We start from the raw sequence: 18,880 nt of genomic DNA on the forward strand, positions 1-18,880 counted from the left end.
AGGAGCCAGAACAATCCACCAACGAAAAAATAAAACTCCATACCAGTTGTGAGGAGCTGGAGCAGGGACCAGCTACTGGAAGGCTAATATTTCTAGTAGAGACAAGCTGCCAGTGTCCACTGAAAGGGGAGAGTCCCAGCATTTGGAATATACCCTCAGAAAAACTCTAAGTAAGACAAAACTTTAAATATCTGACTGGGAAGAGCAATTAACAGGCTCGGATGGGGACAACTGATGTGAAGTTGGATCTTTCCGGTTTCCCAGGGCCGTTTTTAAAAAATCTGGTACCCCTGGAAAAAGTGGATCTTCAGCTATCAACCTAGGACCCTTATACTCTTGAGGCACTTGGGCAACTTCGAATATGAAAAGATGGCCCTGTACCCCAGTTCACATTATGACATAAGGTGTCCCCAGTTCATATTACTTCACGTTACAGTACTGGCCAAGTTCATACTATGTCACACTATAGTGCCTCCACGTCATATTGTTCCACATTACAGTGCCCCTCTTCATATCATGTAACATTGTGATGCCTTCCTGCTCATTTTATTCCACATTACAATGAGCAGGTCAAGGGGCGTACCTATATACACTGCTCAAATAAAGGGAACACTTAAACAACACAATGTAACTCCAAGTCAATCACACTTCTGTGAAATCAAACTGTCCACTTAGGAAGCAACACTGATTGACAATCAATTTCACATGCTGTTGTGCAAATGGAATAGACAACAGGTGGAAATTATAGGCAATTAGCAAGACACCCCCAATAAAGGAGTTGTTCTGCAGGTGGTGACCACAGACAACTTCTCAGCTCCTATGCTTTCTGGCTGATGTTTTAGTCACTTTTGAAAGCTGGCGGTGCTTTCACTCTAGTGGTAGCATGAGACGGAGTCTACAACCCACACAAGTGGCTCAAGTAGTGCAGCTCATCCAGGATGGCACATCAATGCGAGCTGTGGCAAGAAGGTTTGCTGTGTCTGTTAGCGTAGTGTCCAGAGCATGGAGGCGCTACCAGGAGACAGGCCAGTACATCAGGAGTCGTGGAGGAGGCCGTAGGAGGGTAACAACCCAGCAGCAGGACCGCTACCTCCGCCTTTGTGCAAGGAGGAACAGGAGCATTTGCCAGAGAACACAAAGATTGGCAAATTCTCCACTGGCGCCCTGTGCTCTTCACAGATGAAAGCAGGTTCTCACTGAGCACATGTAACAGACGTGACAGAGTCTGAAGACGCCAAGGAGAACGTTCTGCTGCCTGCAACATCCTCCAGCATGACCTGTTTGGCAGTGGGTCAGTAATGGTGTGGGGTGGCATTTCTTTGGGGGGCCGCACAGCCCTCCATGTGCTCGCCAGAGGTAGCCTGGCTGCCATTAGGTACAGAGATGAGATCCCCAGACCCCTTGTGAGACCATATGCTGGTGCGGTTGGCCCTGGGTTCCTCCTAATGCAAGACAATGCTAGACCTCATGTGGCTGGAGTGTGTCAGCAGTTCCTGCAAGACTAAGGCATTGATACTATGGACTGGCCCGCCCGTTCCCCAGACCTGAATCCAATTGAGTACATCTGGGACATCATGTCTCGCTCCATCCACCAACACCACGTTGCACCACAGAGTTGGCGGAGGCTTTAGTCCAGGTCTGGGAGGAGATCCCTCAGGAGACCATCTGCCACCTCATCAGGAGCATGCCCAGGCATTGTAGGGAGGTCATACAGGCACGTGGAGGCCACACACACTACTGAGCCTCATTTTGACTTGTTTTAAGGACATTACATCAAAGTTGGATCAGCCTGTAGTGTGTTTTTCCACTTTAATTTTGAGTGTGACTCCAAATCCAGACCTCCATGGGTTAATAAATTTGATTTCCATTGATAATTTTTGTGTGATTTGGTTGTCAGCACATTCAACTATGTAAAGAACAAAGTATTTATTAAGAATATTTCATTCATTCAGATCTAGGATGTGTTATTTTAGTGTTCCCTTTATTTTTTTGAGCAGTGTATATTGTAGGCCCCAAAGCAAAAGGTTGTATGGGACCCTATGCAAAACCCAATGGTGTAAAATGTATATAACACATAAAACTGTGACAGTTAAGGTGGCCTCCTCTTAGCTCTCAGCCCCATAGCAGTTGCACTCCCTGCAGCTGTGGTGGCTAATATGCACTTACATGCCTGGTTTAAGCTAAGAGATGAAGCTTCACAGTAATACTGTATCAGCAAATATTACAGTACACAATACTACAGTCTGTCAGTAGTAAAGCATGTCTGGAGTGGACAGCAATATTAAAGTCGTATTTACCATGCAAAAGGAGATTAGATATAGAGAATATGCTCTCCTGCTGTATAAACTGCAACTGTCACTGTATTAATGGCAATACACTGTAGATGTATTTTGCTCCAGGAGTGGAGTACTTGCAAGTGATCCACCTCCTACCATGCGTATATGTGTGTTACTTGTGGTCAACATGGAATGCCTTTTTGCGTGAACATGACCTTACTGAACTTTGGCAGCGCATACACGTGTGGGGGGCATGACCACACCCAGTTGTGACTATTGGGGCGGTTGTGTCTATGTTACCTTCGTGCTCAGGACCTGGAAGTGACAAAACGAGAGGGCAGGAGAGAACTTCCGCCCTTACAGCACCTAAATGTTTTCTTCGTTTTCCGTTCGTTTGGGGTATTTTTTTTTCTTTCTATGCAGCATTGGACCCTCGCGGGCTCGCTTCGCTCACCACGCTCGCCGCGCTTCAGGCTCGGTGTCTCGCTCTGCTCCGCTCGCCACACTTTACTATTCCAAATAGATTGTGACATGGACCCAGGGGGTTATGGGAAAGGTCCTCTCCACAAAGAGAAACTAGACGCTACCCTGCCGGGGCCCTCTCTATAGGCTGAGGAAATTTGGTCCATACTTGTCTGCATTTGATATGAAGCTGACTGCTGATGAGGCGGGCCAGCCACTTAATGTCATTAAGCCATGCCCTCTTCACAGCATAATGCTGCAAACTGAGTGAATCAATGTTATTGGCCCTGCCCCCTTCTGATGGACTCATGAATTGCGGAATTGTTCTCCCCATTCCGCCCAATTCACTAGGAAGTGGGTGGAATGCTGGAGGGCCATCTACTCTTCCGGGTGTCCGAGGGGGTTGGGGGGGGGGGGGGGGGTCACAGGAAATTTGGGACTCTCCTTGGCAGGGTGCCAGAAATTTTGGGAGTCTCCCCTTCCTCCTTTTTAGCACCCCTAAATCTCAGCTCCACCTCTCTAAGTGCAAGGGGTCATAAACGTAATAAAAGTTCTCTAGAGGCAATAGGCATGGAGTATGAGCTTGGAGTGCAGTGAACAAAGCAAAACTTGCTTTTGCATCCTACGCTAAATGATCCCTGCATTTTGCTTGCCTAGAAAAATCTGTAAACTCCTGAGGTGTGAAATGAAATGGTCACTAGTATACTGTGTGTTGGAAGCTGTACCAGGGTTATTCGACTAATACATCTACAGTAAATAGTTTCTGATTATATGAGGCACCTCATCACCAGACCTACAGTATAGAGAGATTCACAAATGCCCACAACAATTTTCCAAAGTATGTACTTGGCATAAGTTGCAGAGGCCCCAAAGAATACTTTCCCTGTAAAATACAGACATCCTTCATTTCAGTAAAATGATTATTTTTTCTGTGATTCACAGCTACAGTAGTACTGCTTATATAATGCATCATATTGCTTTATTCACTTGTAAAATCACAGCTGAATCAGCTTTCTGGTATTACAGCACCTTGGTCAGTCAACATCTCCTCCCTAACGTACTCTCCTTCCATGGATGCCCCCACCCGTCAACTGGTCACACCCCTCTTTCAAGATTATGTTTTTCTTTAAATAAAAAAAAAAGAAAGAAAGAAGAAATTAACAAGAAAAGGAAAAAAAAAAAATACACTTTTGGGTCTGTGAAACTGAAAAGTAATCTGGGGGCTGGAATCCACTCAAAACCTCTCGGTCTCTGCCCCTTCACTCTCCTTACACATTCCCGCCCCTCTTTCTTAAAGAGAGTTTACCCATCCTGAATATAATTCACATGTTCCACTTTCCCCTGTGCTGAGCTGTGAGTGTGCACAGCGGACTGCGTCCAGGCTGCAAGGTGCTAGTAGCTGCTCTGTCCGTTCCCGCTGGAGAGAATCGCAGCTACAGAGTCTCCTCCAGGAACAACCTGATGCCAGGCAGACAGCAGCTGTCATCGGTAAGCTATGCGGTAGCTCTATGTGGCCGCTCTTCCAAGCACTTACTCTTTGTAAACTAAATTCTATTTAAAAATGAGGGTTTGCATTGTAACACTGTATATAGCTGCTACTTGTTGTGTAGCATAAGAAAGATGCTGAGAAAACACATCTGTACTACAAAGACGCTATATTGTATACCACTGCGGGACAATGCACCACAAATGAATAATGACAACTGATTTTCTAATATTTGGAACCATGGTGAATATTTTGGTTGGAAAATATCTTCTCAAGATTTAACTGTATATTGTATTGTCTGGGTGATTCATATAACTTATGTACTGTAGCACAACAGGTGCATAAACTCTCCTCCAATATAAATAATACATTTGTGTATAAAGAGGAAGCGACTTGTGTTCTGATGTCTAAGCATTAAGATGAAGTGTATATTAGGAGGGTGCATGTTTAGTAGGAGGTAATGAGTTATGCTACAGGTTCTACTATTGATGACCTTATATTTGTGAATGAGATTGTCATATCTGTGTGTAAGGAGGACATTACAAATATTGTAGGTGTTCTGGTGTCTGTGTATTAGGAAGATGTTGAACATACTGTAGGTGTTCTGCTGCATGTTTTGTAGGAGGTATTGAATGGTAATGTAGGTGCTATTATTGGTGTTCTTATGTATGTGTGTTAGTTTATAAGATAGAATATGCGTATTAGAAGGACATGAGAAGCATTGTAGATGTTCTGATGTCTTTGTATTAGAATTTTGGAATAGATTTTTGGAACTTACAGTAGTTGTTCTGTTGTATGATTAGCTGGAGGTATTGAGCGGTACAATATGTGTCCTTATGTCTGTGAATTAGATTGTGATATCTGTGTATTAGGAGGACATGAGATATATTGTAAATGTTCCATTGTTTGTGCATCAGAAGGATGTGGGACATAGGTGTTCTGCTGCTAGTTTAGTAGGATTGAGTGCTACTATTGGTAGGAGGACATGAGAAGTTCTGTAGATGTAGATGTTCTGATGTCTTTGCATTAGGAGTATTTAGAACATTAGTGTTCTGCTGTATGTTTAGCAGAAGGTATTGGTACTGTACTGTAGGTGTCCTACTATTGTCACTGATCTCTTTGACATGAGAGATACTGTTTTGTAGCTATTTTGATGTCTGTATTAGCAGGACATGAGTGTTAGGTATTCTATTAGGAGGAGGGATATAAAAAGGTCACTGTAATGGTGAAAAGCATGATTAATGTATTAAGAGGATATAATAATTATGTGTTTTGATATCTGTGTGTTAGGAATTTCTGATAGGTACAGTAGGTTCTCCCATTCCTGTGTATTAGACAGACATATGGTAATATATAGGTGTTCTGATGTATGGCAATGAGGAGAATGTGAGAGGTACTACTGTCTATGTGTATTAGGAAGATATATAAGGTACTATAAGTAATTTGGTGTCTGTCCTATTGATGCCTTGAGTCCTATTGGAGAAAATGCGCTATATAAATTACATTATTTTATTATTATTAGTATTGTTATTCATATTTTTAGTATTATTTGGTTGACAGGTCATCAGTAAAGAAGGGAAAGGAAGGTGCTCTGATGTGTGTACATTAGTGGGACATGAGAGGTGGGTATTTTGATATTTGTTTTACAGAAAGTGGTTGTGAAGGTCAGTATCTATAGTCATGTCTGTATGTCAGAAGACATTTATAGCTATAGGTAGAACCAGTGTCCTGCTGTCTGTGTGCTAGGATGAGTAATTTACTGTAGGTGTTTTATATATTAGTAGGGCATGAGAGCATGGTGTTCTATTGTCTATATATTTGGAAAATGTGATCCAAAAGTATCCTGATGCCTATGAAGTTATTCAGACCATGTCTCTAATGCAGATGTGATTGACAGCGGCAACCGTAGAGGTGGGGGGGGGGGTGGCTTTGTAAGGGCGGGGTGGGCCAGGATCATTTTCAGTGCCTGCATGATGTCACACGCAGTCGCTCCGATTAAAAAAATGGCGTCGCACAGCCGAGGGTCGAGCTTAGTTCCGATGCATCTGCTATCTAATTACGGACACATCGGGAGGCGGCCTCACACATCCTGGGTGACCTTGCCCTGTGCTGGGCGGCCCGCAGCATGTGAGGAGATGGACTCAGATCTGGCTGCATATGCATTCTGTGCTTAGACTTCAGTCCCATCGCCATGATATCTCATTATAGTATGCAATTATTCCAAAATACGGAAAATCCCATATCCAAAATACTTGTGGTCCTAAGCATTTTGTATATGGGATACTCAACCTGTATTATGGTATAGTATGTATAAATCATTGGAATGGAATGTGTCTTGCTATCTACGTAATAGATGTACAGAATTAATTTTAGAACATAGGCCCGCCCCTCATTTAGCATGGATTGCATTGGTAAAGCTGCTCGCAGACAGCTTTGCAAATGCAATCCATAGCAATGCAAATGCAGTAGGAGATGTTAAACACCTCCCTGCTGCATTTGTGATCCCTGCAAGACCGTGTCACTGATATCAACATTGCGAATGAGGGCCTAAGGGGGTTATTCAGTTAGGATTGCAAATTCTGCTTTTTAGCAGAATTTGCAGTCCTTTGAATCACATGTTGAGGGCTGCCCAGCATGCAGCCTACTGCCCACCCACTGCGATCACGATGAAATTGCGATCGCGCCGCAATTACAGCATGATCACTGAAATTGTGATGCCTCCTGCCAGCGTAGCCTGGCTGCGACAGCAGGAGACCCGCCACCATTTTTTTTAGATCAGAGTGGCTGCATGTGATGACACGCAGCGAGCCACAAAAATGCAGATGACATGCCCCCGTTCACTTAGCCACGCCCCCATTGGTTAGGCGCCACACCCACAACGCTCTGTTTCCGCCTAGAAAATGGAGCATTGCCCCCTCCTCAAATGCATCTGTCTGTCAATCAGGCAGAGGTGTTCACAATTACACCTGCGGGAGGTCATTCGCAAAAAATACGATTGCATCGCTATTGCGATGCAAGCTGAATGACCCCCTAAGTTCAAAGAAATGCTAACATCTGTCAGTTTTTACTTTAAAAATGAAGTTTTGCCATGGACCAAATGCAAACATCAATGAAATAATGTGAATATACAACAGCAGCCACACTAATTTATATACTAACGGTGGGAGGGATCAAGATGTATTCAGCCATTAAGAAGTGGTATATTTTGCACCAGGGGTCAAGCATCCAACATATTATCCATATGCTGGAGTGTATCAAGAGAGGAAGGGGCATGTGTGCAGTCTCCGTTCAGGTCCCTCACCTCCTCTCTTGCTGGCTACACAGCTCTAGCACTAGTAGACACTTGCGCTGTGCCAGAGTTTACTGCGCATGCGCAAGTCTTTGGAAAAATGACACAGCATTTTCCTGGTGATTTCCCTACTGCACATGCGCAAAACAGCGTGAAATGGACGATGCGCCATTTTCCTGGTGATTTTGCAGTGCTGCGGCTACCGGTTCTGGACTCCGGAAGGTAAGTAAGTGCAGGGTGTGCGGTGTGCATTGCCCGATCCATTATAGATATCCCATTGTCAATAAGGTAATTCTCTCAAAATGATTTTAGAATTTCAAATGTAATTTATTGTAACATATCCCTACTAAATATTGGGGTTGTGGCATCTGTGAATTAGCAGTTGGTAGAGTTTGAGATATGTTTTGAGGATCCTGAATTTGATAGAGGTGAGAGGTACTGTATGTTCCATGTCTGCTTATTGTACTTTGATACATTTCTGAAGTACAGTAGTTGTTATCCTAATTAGTTGTAGGTAAAAAGTATTTATCAAGATGTTTGTGTGTTAGGAAAGAGCTACATATGTGTACTGGTATGTGTACTGTACAGATGTCTGTGGATTAGTAATACGTTAGTAGTATCTAGGCCATAACTATGGTGTGCAATATGTGTGGCCGCACAGAGGCCCTCATTCCGAGTTGATCGCTAGCTGCCGTTGTTCGCTGCGTAGCGATCATTTAAAAAAATGGCAAAACTGCGCATGCGTATGCACCGCAATGCGCACGCGCGGCATATGGGTACAAAAAGCATCATGGTTTTGCACAAGTTATAGCAACGCTTTCAGGCGCACTGGTGAACGCAGGGAGATTGACAGGAAATGGGAGTGGCAACTGATCATTTTCTGGGAGTGTTTGGAAAAACGCAGGCGTGGCCAGGCATTTGCTGGGCGGGTAGATGACATCATTACTGTGTCATTCGTCGCAGCAATTATCACACAGAATAGGTAACTACAGGGCTGGTCTTGTTCTGCACAAAATGTGTTTGCAGGCGCTCTGCTGCACAGGCGTTTGCACACTTGCAAAGCGAAAATACACTCCCCGTGGGTGGTGACTATGCGTTTGCATGGCTGCTAAAAGTAGCTAGCGAGCGATCAACTCAGAATGAGGGCCTGAGAGCAAGGTCTCTGTGGGCGGCACAGTCACCAACCCACAGCCCTTACTTCTGGCTAGCAGATCCAAATAGGTATCCTGCAGTCTGTACAGCCAAACAGAGCATTTTCAGAATGCCCTGTTTAATGCTACATTTATCGGAGTCGCTGGCTCCACCCCCTGTGCGCAATATCATGACATCAGAGACACAACATGATGACATAGAGCAGCACTGGGCACATTTCAGCCTAGTTACGGCTCTGGAAGTGTGGCTACTGATGTCAGCCTATTAAGAGCACCTAAGAAGTATGTGAACTGGTGTCTGTGTATTAGGACCAGGTTAAGGTTGTTGGGACCCTAGGGTAACGTGCTTGTGGGGGGACCCTGACAATGAAATTGTCAAAATTATTATGGCAGTTATTAAAAAGTATTATGTGTAACTTCTCCCAGCACCGCAATGCTTTCCATTAAAGCAAGTACAGTATTTGTTCCATAATCCATGTATAGGTCAATTATTCATTCTTTGAGGGAGCTTCAATGGTTTTGAGGGCGCCCAAATGTAATGGGTGCCGATTAGAGCAATTCAATTGTTCCCCATAGGTGCAGGTGCCATGTGTGCGTGCCCATTAGTGATGGGTTTAGCTGCGCAAAATGGCTAAACTCGTCTAAAGTACTGCTTTTGGTGACCACACTTCCATTGGGCACCCAAAAAAGGACAACTTATCACAGATTTCAGCTCACTACTTCAGAAAGCTGCAAGCTGATATGTGTTCCTCTTCGGCTATTCATACCCGAATTGCGCAACAGTTGAATTGGTCCATCTAGTGGCAGCTGTGGCATACAATTGAATTACTCCCTGTATGTAATGTGTTCAGGCTCTACCATTAAGCAGCTCTAGGAGCTGCCTAGGGCATTGGGCCTTGGGAGGCGCTGATAAGACGGGTTAAGTACAGGATTCCGGCGATCAGAATACCGAGGCCAGGATCCCGACCGACAGAATGCCGGCAGTGGGGTGAGTGCACTAAAGACCCTTGCGGGCTCACTGTGTTAGCCATACTGCGCTCGCCACGCTGCAGGCTCCATGGCTCACTGCGCCTGCCACAGGTTTTCTTCCCACTCCATGGGTGTCGTGGACACCCAGGAGTGGGAATAGCTGTGGCAGTGCTGCCGGCATTCTGGCGGTTGAGATCCCGGCGTCAGTATTCTGACCACTGGGATCTCGACCGCCGGGATCCTGACTACAACCCAATGAGACAAAGACTTAAAATTAAGAGTGTTTGTTTATTCATTATTATTCTATTTTACACTGGTGGCACCCGCTGCTCTTTATTCAGTAAGTTCCTAGAACATTGTGAGAATACAGCTCATGACATCAATGGGCCTTACAGTTATTGTAGAATGATGTCATTCTGTACTATGTGATATCATTCCATTAGCTGAGGTCGCTCGACATTGGCTCTATATGAGTACCCAAGTACCCTTTGACGTCACCAAAGACAGCGGAGTCAGACACGTGCAGGAGAGAGAAGCACCTGCAGTCTCCAAGGCTCCAAGATGTGAGAGAATGAACTGACCCGGCTTTGTTATCTTGGGAATGAAACAGAAACGCAATTCCAAGGAGATGAAAACCAACATCACATATGGTGTGGTGGTGGTGGGGGTGGTGTTTACGGCATGTCATGTCGTTATGCAATCGCCAGTGTTGTGCGCTGATTGAGGGGTCAGAAGCCTAAAGAGAAGTGTCTGCTGGCTGATTATACACTGGGAGCTCTGAGGTGAGACCCGTACACTGATACATCATGCAGGATGTCTTACCTGTGCACAGATGTATCTATGGGTTCAAGGTCAGAACATGGGACCTTCTGGATTAGCATAGCTAAACTGAACATCATGAAACTTCTTCAGAACATTAAAAAGATGTCTTTGTGATACTTGATACATCTCACCCTAAGTGATAACGGTGTAATTATCTTATAACGCTAATAAAAATTATTGTGTGTTTGTGCACTTTAAGTGTGTTTTTGCTTTGAATGGAAATGTAATGGAATTTATATAACAAAGGCGTGGGCAAAGTGGGATCTGGTGGGAGAAGGTTCAGTTGGCTGACTGTTATCCTAAGACGCTGACAAGTCTTGCAGTGGCCCTGCCTGTATTGTGCTCTTCTGTACAGTATGTCCTGTATTGTGCTCTTCTGTACAGTATGTCCTGTATTGTGCTGCCCCATCTGTATGTTTTATATTGTGCTCTTCTGTGCAGTATGTCCTGTATTGTGCTGTCCCATCTGTATGTTTTATATTGTGCTCTTCTGTGCAGTATGTCCTGTATTGTGCTGTCCCATCTGTATGTTTTATATTGTGCTCTCCTGTGCAGTATGACCTGTATTGTGCTGCCCCATCTGTATGTTTTATATTGTGCTCTTCTGTGCAGTATGTCCTGTATTGTGCTGCCCCATCTGTATGTTTTATATTGTGCTCTTCTGTGCAGTATGTCCTGTATTGTGCTGTCCCATCTGTACGTTTTATATTGTGCTCTTCTGTGCAGTATGTCCTGTATTGTGCTGCCCCATCTGTACGTTTTATATTGTGCTCTCCTGTGCAGTATGTCCTGTATTGTGCTGTCCCATCTGTATGTTTTATATTGTGCTCTTCTGTGCAGTATGTCCTGTATTGTGCTGCCCCATCTGTATGTTTTATATTGTGCTCTTCTGTGCAGTATGTCCTGTATTGTGCTGCCCCATCTGTATGTTTTATATTGTGCTCTTCTGTGCAGTATGTCCTGTATTGTGCTGCCCCATCTGTATGTTTTATATTGTGCTCTTCTGTGCAGTATGTCCTGTATTGTGCTGCCCCATCTGTATGTTTTATATTGTGCTCTTCTGTGCAGTATGTCCTGTATTGTGCTGTCCCATCTGTATGTTTTATATTGTGCTCTTCTGTGCAGTATGTCCTGTATTGTGCTGCCCCATCTGTATGTTTTATATTGTGCTCTTCCGTGCAGTATGTCCTGTATTGTGCTGCCCCATCTGTATGTTTTATATTGTGCTCTTCTGTGCAGTATGTCCTGTATTGTGCTGCCCCATCTGTATGTTTTATATTGTGCTCTTCTGTGCAGTATGTCCTGTATTGTGCTGCCCCATCTGTATGTTTTATATTGTGCTCTTCTGTGCAGTATGTCCTGTATTGTGCTGCCCCATCTGTATGTTTTATATCGTGCTCTTCTGTGCAGTATGTCCTGTATTGTGCTGCCCCATCTGTATGTTTTATATTGTGCTCTTCTGTGCAGTATGTCCTGTATTGTGCTGCCCCATCTGTATGTTTTATATTGTGCTCTTCTGTGCAGTATGTCCTGTATTGTGCTGCCCCATCTGTATGTTTTATATTGTGCTCTTCTGTGCAGTATGTTCTGAATTGTGCTGCCCCATCTGTATGTTTTATATTGTGCTCTTCTGTGCAGTATGTCCTGTATTGTGCTGCCCCATCTGTATGTTTTATATTGTGCTCTCCTGTGCAGTATGTCCTGTATTGTGCTGCCCCATCTGTATGTTTTATATTGTGCTCTTCTGTGCAGTATGTCCTGTATTGTGCTGCCCCATCTGTATGTTTTATATTGTGCTCTTCTGTGCAGTATGTCCTGTATTGTGCTGCCCCATCTGTATGTTTTATATTGTGCTCTTCTGTGCAGTATGTCCTGTATTGTGCTGCCCCATCTGTATGTTTTATATTGTGCTCTTCTGTGCAGTATGTCCTGTATTGTGCTGCCCCATCTGTATGTTTTATATTGTGCTCTTCTGTGCAGTATGTCCTGTATTGTGCTGCCCCATCTGTATGTTTTATATTGTGCTCTTCTGTGCAGTATGTCCTGTATTGTGCTGTCCCATCTGTATGTTTTATATTGTGCTCTTCTGTGCAGTATGTCCTGTATTGTGCTGCCCCATCTGTATGTTTTATATTGTGCTCTTCTGTGCAGTATGTCCTGTATTGTGCTGTCCCATCTGTATGTTTTATATTGTGCTCTTCTGTGCAGTATGTCCTGTATTGTGCTGCCCCATCTGTATGTTTTATATTGTGCTCTTCTGTGCAGTATGTCCTGTATTGTGCTGCCCCATCTGTATGTTTTATATTGTGCTCTTCTGTGCAGTATGTCCTGTATTGTGCTGCCCCATCTGTATGTTTTATATTGTGCTCTTCTGTGCAGTATGTCCTGTATTGTGCTGCCCCATCTGTATGTTTTATATTGTGCTCTTCTGTGCAGTATGTCCTGTATTGTGCTGCCCCATCTGTATGTTTTATATTGTGCTCTTCTGTGCAGTATGTCCTATATTGTGCTGTCCCATCTGTATGTTTTATATTGTGCTCTTCTGTGCAGTATGTCCTGTATTGTGCTGTCCCATCTGTATGTTTTATATTGTGCTCTCCTGTGCAGTATGACCTGTATTGTGCTGCCCCATCTGTATGTTTTATATTGTGCTCTTCTGTGCAGTATGTCCTGTATTGTGCTGCCCCATCTGTATGTTTTATATTGTGCTCTTCTGTGCAGTATGTCCTGTATTGTGCTGCCCCATCTGTACGTTTTATATTGTGCTCTTCTGTGCAGTATGTCCTGTATTGTGCTGCCCCATCTGTACGTTTTATATTGTGCTCTCCTGTGCAGTATGTCCTGTATTGTGCTGTCCCATCTGTATGTTTTATATTGTGCTCTTCTGTGCAGTATGTCCTGTATTGTGCTGCCCCATCTGTATGTTTTATATTGTGCTCTTCTGTGCAGTATGTCCTGTATTGTGCTGCCCCATCTGTATGTTTTATATTGTGCTCTCCTGTGCAGTATGTCCTGTATTGTGCTGCCCCATCTGTATGTTTTATATTGTGCTCTTCTGTGCAGTATGTCCTGTATTGTGCTGCCCCATCTGTATGTTTTATATTGTGCTCTTCTGTGCAGTATGTCCTGTATTGTGCTGCCCCATCTGTATGTTTTATATTGTGCTCTTCTGTGCAGTATGTCCTGTATTGTGCTGCCCCATCTGTATGTTTTATATCGTGCTCTTCTGTGCAGTATGTCCTGTATTGTGCTGCCCCATCTGTATGTTTTATATTGTGCTCTTCTGTGCAGTATGTCCTGTATTGTGCTGCCCCATCTGTATGTTTTATATTGTGCTCTTCTGTGCAGTATGTCCTGTATTGTGCTGCCCCATCTGTATGTTTTATATTGTGCTCTTCTGTGCAGTATGTCCTGTATTGTGCTGCCCCATCTGTATGTTTTATATTGTGCTCTTCTGTGCAGTATGTCCTGTATTGTGCTGCCCCATCTGTATGTTTTATATCGTGCTCTTCTGTGCAGTATGTCCTGTATTGTGCTGCCCCATCTGTATGTTTTATATTGTGCTCTTCTGTGCAGTATGTCCTGAATTGTGCTGCCCCATCTGTATGTTTTATATTGTGCTCTTCTGTGCAGTATGTCCTGTATTGTGCTGCCCCATCTGTATGTTTTATATTGTGCTCTCCTGTGCAGTATGTCCTGTATTGTGCTGCCCCATCTGTATGTTTTATATTGTGCTCTTCTGTGCAGTATGTCCTGTATTGTGCTGCCCCATCTGTATGTTTTATATTGTGCTCTTCTGTGCAGTATGTCCTGTATTGTGCTGCCCCATCTGTATGTTTTATATTGTGCTCTTCTGTGCAGTATGTCCTGTATTGTGCTGCCCCATCTGTATGTTTTATATTGTGCTCTTCTGTGCAGTATGTCCTGTATTGTGCTGCCCCATCTGTATGTTTTATATTGTGCTCTTCTGTGCAGTATGTCCTGTATTGTGCTGTCCCATCTGTATGTTTTATATTGTGCTCTTCTGTGCAGTATGTCCTGTATTGTGCTGCCCCATCTGTATGTTTTATATTGTGCTCTTCTGTGCAGTATGTCCTGTATTGTGCTGCCCCATCTGTATGTTTTATATTGTGCTCTTCTGTGCAGTATGTCCTGTATTGTGCTGCCCCATCTGTATGTTTTATATTGTGCTCTTCTGTGCAGTATGTCCTGTATTGTGCTGCCGGGTTCACTATGATATGCCGGCGGTCGGGCTCCCGGCGACCAGCATACCAGGCCGGGAGCCCGACCGCCAGCTTACCGACAGTGTGGCGAGCGCAAATGAGCCCCTTGCGGGCTCGCTGCGCTCGCCACGCTATGGGCATGGTGGCGCGCTACGCGCGCCAAGCTATGTTATTCTCCCTCCAGGGGGTCATGGACCCCCACGAGGGAGAATAAGTGTCGGTATGCCAGCTGTCGGGCTCCTGGCGCCGGTATGCTGGTCGCCGGGAGCCCGACCGCCGGCATACTGAAGACCACCCGTGCTGCCCCATCTGTATGTTTTATATTGTGCTCTTCTGTGCAGTATGTCCTGTATTGTGCTGCCCCATCTGTATGTTTTATATTGTGCTCTTCTGTGCAGTATGTCCTGTATTGTGCTGTCCCATCTGTATGTTTTATATTGTGCTCTTCTGTGCAGTATGTCCTGTATTGTGCTGTCCCATCTGTATGTTTTATATTGTGCTCTCCTGTGCAGTATGACCTGTATTGTGCTGCCCCATCTGTATGTTTTATATTGTGCTCTTCTGTGCAGTATGTCCTGTATTGTGCTGCCCCATCTGTATGTTTTATATTGTGCTCTTCTGTGCAGTATGTCCTGTATTGTGCTGCCCCATCTGTACGTTTTATATTGTGCTCTTCTGTGCAGTATGTCCTGTATTGTGCTGCCCCATCTGTACGTTTTATATTGTGCTCTCCTGTGCAGTATGTCCTGTATTGTGCTGTCCCATCTGTATGTTTTATATTGTGCTCTTCTGTGCAGTATGTCCTGTATTGTGCTGCCCCATCTGTATGTTTTATATTGTGCTCTTCTGTGCAGTATGTCCTGTATTGTGCTGCCCCATCTGTATGTTTTATATTGTGCTCTTCTGTGCAGTATGTCCTGTATTGTGCTGCCCCATCTGTATGTTTTATATTGTGCTCTTCTGTGCAGTATGTCCTGTATTGTGCTGCCCCATCTGTATGTTTTATATTGTGCTCTTCTGTGCAGTATGTCCTGTATTGTGCTGTCCCATCTGTGTGTTTTATATTGTGCTCTTCTGTGCAGTATGTCCTGTATTGTGCTGCCCCATCTGTATGTTTTATATTGTGCTCTTCCGTGCAGTATGTCCTGTATTGTGCTGCCCCATCTGTATGTTTTATATTGTGCTCTTCTGTGCAGTATGTCCTGTATTGTGCTGCCCCATCTGTATGTTTTATATTGTGCTCTTCTGTGCAGTATGTCCTGTATTGTGCTGCCCCATCTGTATGTTTTATATTGTGCTCTTCTGTGCAGTATGTCCTGTATTGTGCTGCCCCATCTGTATGTTTTATATCGTGCTCTTCTGTGCAGTATGTCCTGTATTGTGCTGTCCCATCTGTATGTTTTATATTGTGCTCTTCTGTGCAGTATGTCCTGTATTGTGCTGCCCCATCTGTATGTTTTATATTGTGCTCTTCTGTGCAGTATGTCCTGTATTGTGCTGCCCCATCTGTATGTTTTATATTGTGCTCTTCTGTGCAGTATGTCCTGTATTTTTTTCATATTGCTCTCTTTTCCTAACCCCCAATTCCCCCACCAATCTTTAAGGGGTCTATGTACTAAGACTTGGAGAGAGATAAATTACCAACTAATCAGCTTCTATCTGCCATGTTACAGCATGTGTTAAAAAATGACAGTTAGGAGCTGATTGTCTGTGACTTTTATCTCCATCCACTTTATTTCTGGTTAGCATACAGTCCTCAGGGTCATGCTCCTCTGCTTAGTCTCCTCAGGGTACGGTCACCAGACGCGCCACTCACCGGAAATGTTGCAATGTAATTACATTACGTCTATGAGCTGCTGGGAGATGGGAGCAGAGTCTGTTCATAAGATATAATGGTGAATGGGAACTCGGGTTCTGGGCTCTTCTTCATGCGCCGCCCTAGAGGGTTAAGATTAGGCTACGGGAGAGGATAGTTAGGGTAAGGCACCTGAAGGGGATGGTTAGGCTGCGGGAGGGGTTGGTCAGGGTAATTTGTCAAGATTTAAGCTGTAGAGATTCAGCTGCCTGTATTGTGACCACCGGGAAGGTCACTGCCAGGATATTGTACCCATCCCTCCATTATATAGCCTGTTTCCAATTTGTATATCAGTTTTTTACAGGTTAAAAAGGATAGTGGAGAAAAGGAAGGATGAAATAAAATAAAAAAATCATATGGTATTGTGGTTGGGGAGGCATTTTTATGTGTGTATGTGGTTAGCACAAAATTACAAATTTCACAACTAAATAAATAAAATGTGTTTGTTCAGGATACAGAATGATTACAGTACTTAATTCTCTTGGTGCTAACAGTTCTGACAGTCTGGCCCAAATTGTTTGAAATCGCTGTATATCATTACTTACAGTTTTAAAATGTGTTATTTATTGAAATGCTGTTTACGCTTTACTTTTATTTTCATTATGTAAATAATGTAGACTGATTTCAAAACATTTTCTCTTTACATGTTTGTATATAGTGGCTAAGAGGGAGGAATCCATTTCTAGCTAATTCCGCTGTTAGAATTATTTTTGGGTTGATGCCATCTAAAAAATTATACCTCTATATTAGAAGTCATTTTCTTCTTAATTAAGATGCAATAAACTAATAGTAGTACTGTAGGTCCACAGGGCTGAACTCAAAAACTAAAACAGGATATACCTAGGAAGGGAAGCGGTTATGAGACTGCCGGTCACTATACCGACGCTGGAATCCCGAGCGAGGGAAAGCCCGAGAGTCAGCATGGCGACTAGCAGGGACTATTCCCACTCATTGGTGTCCACGACACTCATAGAGTGGTAATAGAACCTGTAGTGAGTGCATTGAGCCACTGAGCCCGCTGTATTGTGAACAAGTGCCTCCCACTCCGCTGGCATTCTGCGGCCCGGATCCCAGGGTCGGTATACTGACCTCCAGGAACCTGGCCGATGGTCTCCCAATACCAACCTCCTAGGAGCAGTTAGGCAGGAAACACCAAAGTTGTCATGGAGCCCCTTATGCACAGGGTTATAAAAGGAAGGAATTGGTTTGCTGGGACATCGCTCAGATTTTACTATGACAATGCACAGTACTGCCTCTGGTTAGATCTATTATAGGCCAAGCACATGATATTATGGTATTTTTGGAGACTTCTGTAAGAAATGAGTGTAGATTTTATATTGGGCATTCCTACCCATGTATATTTTTCGTGTTTTTTGCAATTTTCCAGTTAAAATATTTCACATTTATCAAAAAACAGATAAACGACTACAAAGGTGGGGGGTGACACGCCCACATTATGTGGAATGGTCCCTGTTGGCGCCTCAACATGCTGCGACTCGGGCATCCTGTGCATGTTGCTGTCCGCCCACCATTGGAGTAGTACGCAAACCATTGGGTTTACGTACTACTTTAAGGGGAACATTTACTAAGCAGTGATAAGAGCGGAGAAGTGAGCCAGTGGTGAAACTGCCCCATCAACAATCAGCTGCTCTGTATAATTTTATAGTATGCAAATTATAGATGTTACTTCAGTGCTGATTGGTTGCCATGGGCAACTTCTCCACTAGCTCACTTCTCCACTCTTATCACTGCTTAGTAAATGTCCCCCTAAATCAGGACCAAGATGCAGAGATTGCAAATGTAGAAGTGTGAATCTGGGGCATAACATTTGCACTTAAACCAGAAACAAATTAGATTTACAGTATATTATGGAGCAGGATTAGTGAAAGGAGCTGGCGGGGGTGAGGAAGGTCTACATAGAAACGTCGCCTGTTTTACAGGCATGTGCAAAACCTTTTTCTCCTCGCTAAGCTTGAGTTGTGTAGCATAGTGTTTTTTAACTTCAGTAATCACACACCCAATAGTCGATGTTCTGAGGATTTCTGTATGTGGAATCAGGTAGGATAATTACAAACCCAGGTAAATAGACTGAGCAGCTAAAATACAAGCTCTTGGTGGTGCATAAAGACTGAAATAAAAAAAACCTGTGCAATAGGGTAATGGTGCCAGATATCTAACCTCGTTCCTGTACTTTCCATAGCACGCCTTTTGTAACTTCCAGTTTGTGGGAAAGCCTATTTCTAGTCATACTCAGACCCATGTAATAAAAACCTTTAACCACAGAAAAGTGAGATCTGTATAAACACTCTCACTGTCACCTCACTTCTCATGATTAATGTAAGACATA

General features: G+C 43.8%; 1 protein-coding gene across 2 annotated transcripts in view; it reads left to right on the plus strand.

The window, feature by feature from the left end:
* The first annotated feature begins 4,017 nt into the window (after window positions 1–4,017).
* COL8A2 (collagen type VIII alpha 2 chain) overlaps window positions 4,018–18,880 on the plus strand; it is a 379,634-nt gene continuing 364,771 nt past the window's right edge. For both annotated transcript variants that reach the window (XM_063954478.1, XM_063954479.1), the window contains exon 1: window positions 4,018–4,226. The gene's annotated coding sequence lies outside the window, so the exon portion shown is untranslated. The remainder of the gene's footprint in view (window positions 4,227–18,880) is intronic.

The sequence above is a fragment of the Pseudophryne corroboree genome, chromosome 2, assembly GCF_028390025.1.
Source record: "Pseudophryne corroboree isolate aPseCor3 chromosome 2, aPseCor3.hap2, whole genome shotgun sequence".
NCBI classification, from domain to species: Eukaryota; Metazoa; Chordata; class Amphibia; order Anura; family Myobatrachidae; genus Pseudophryne; species Pseudophryne corroboree.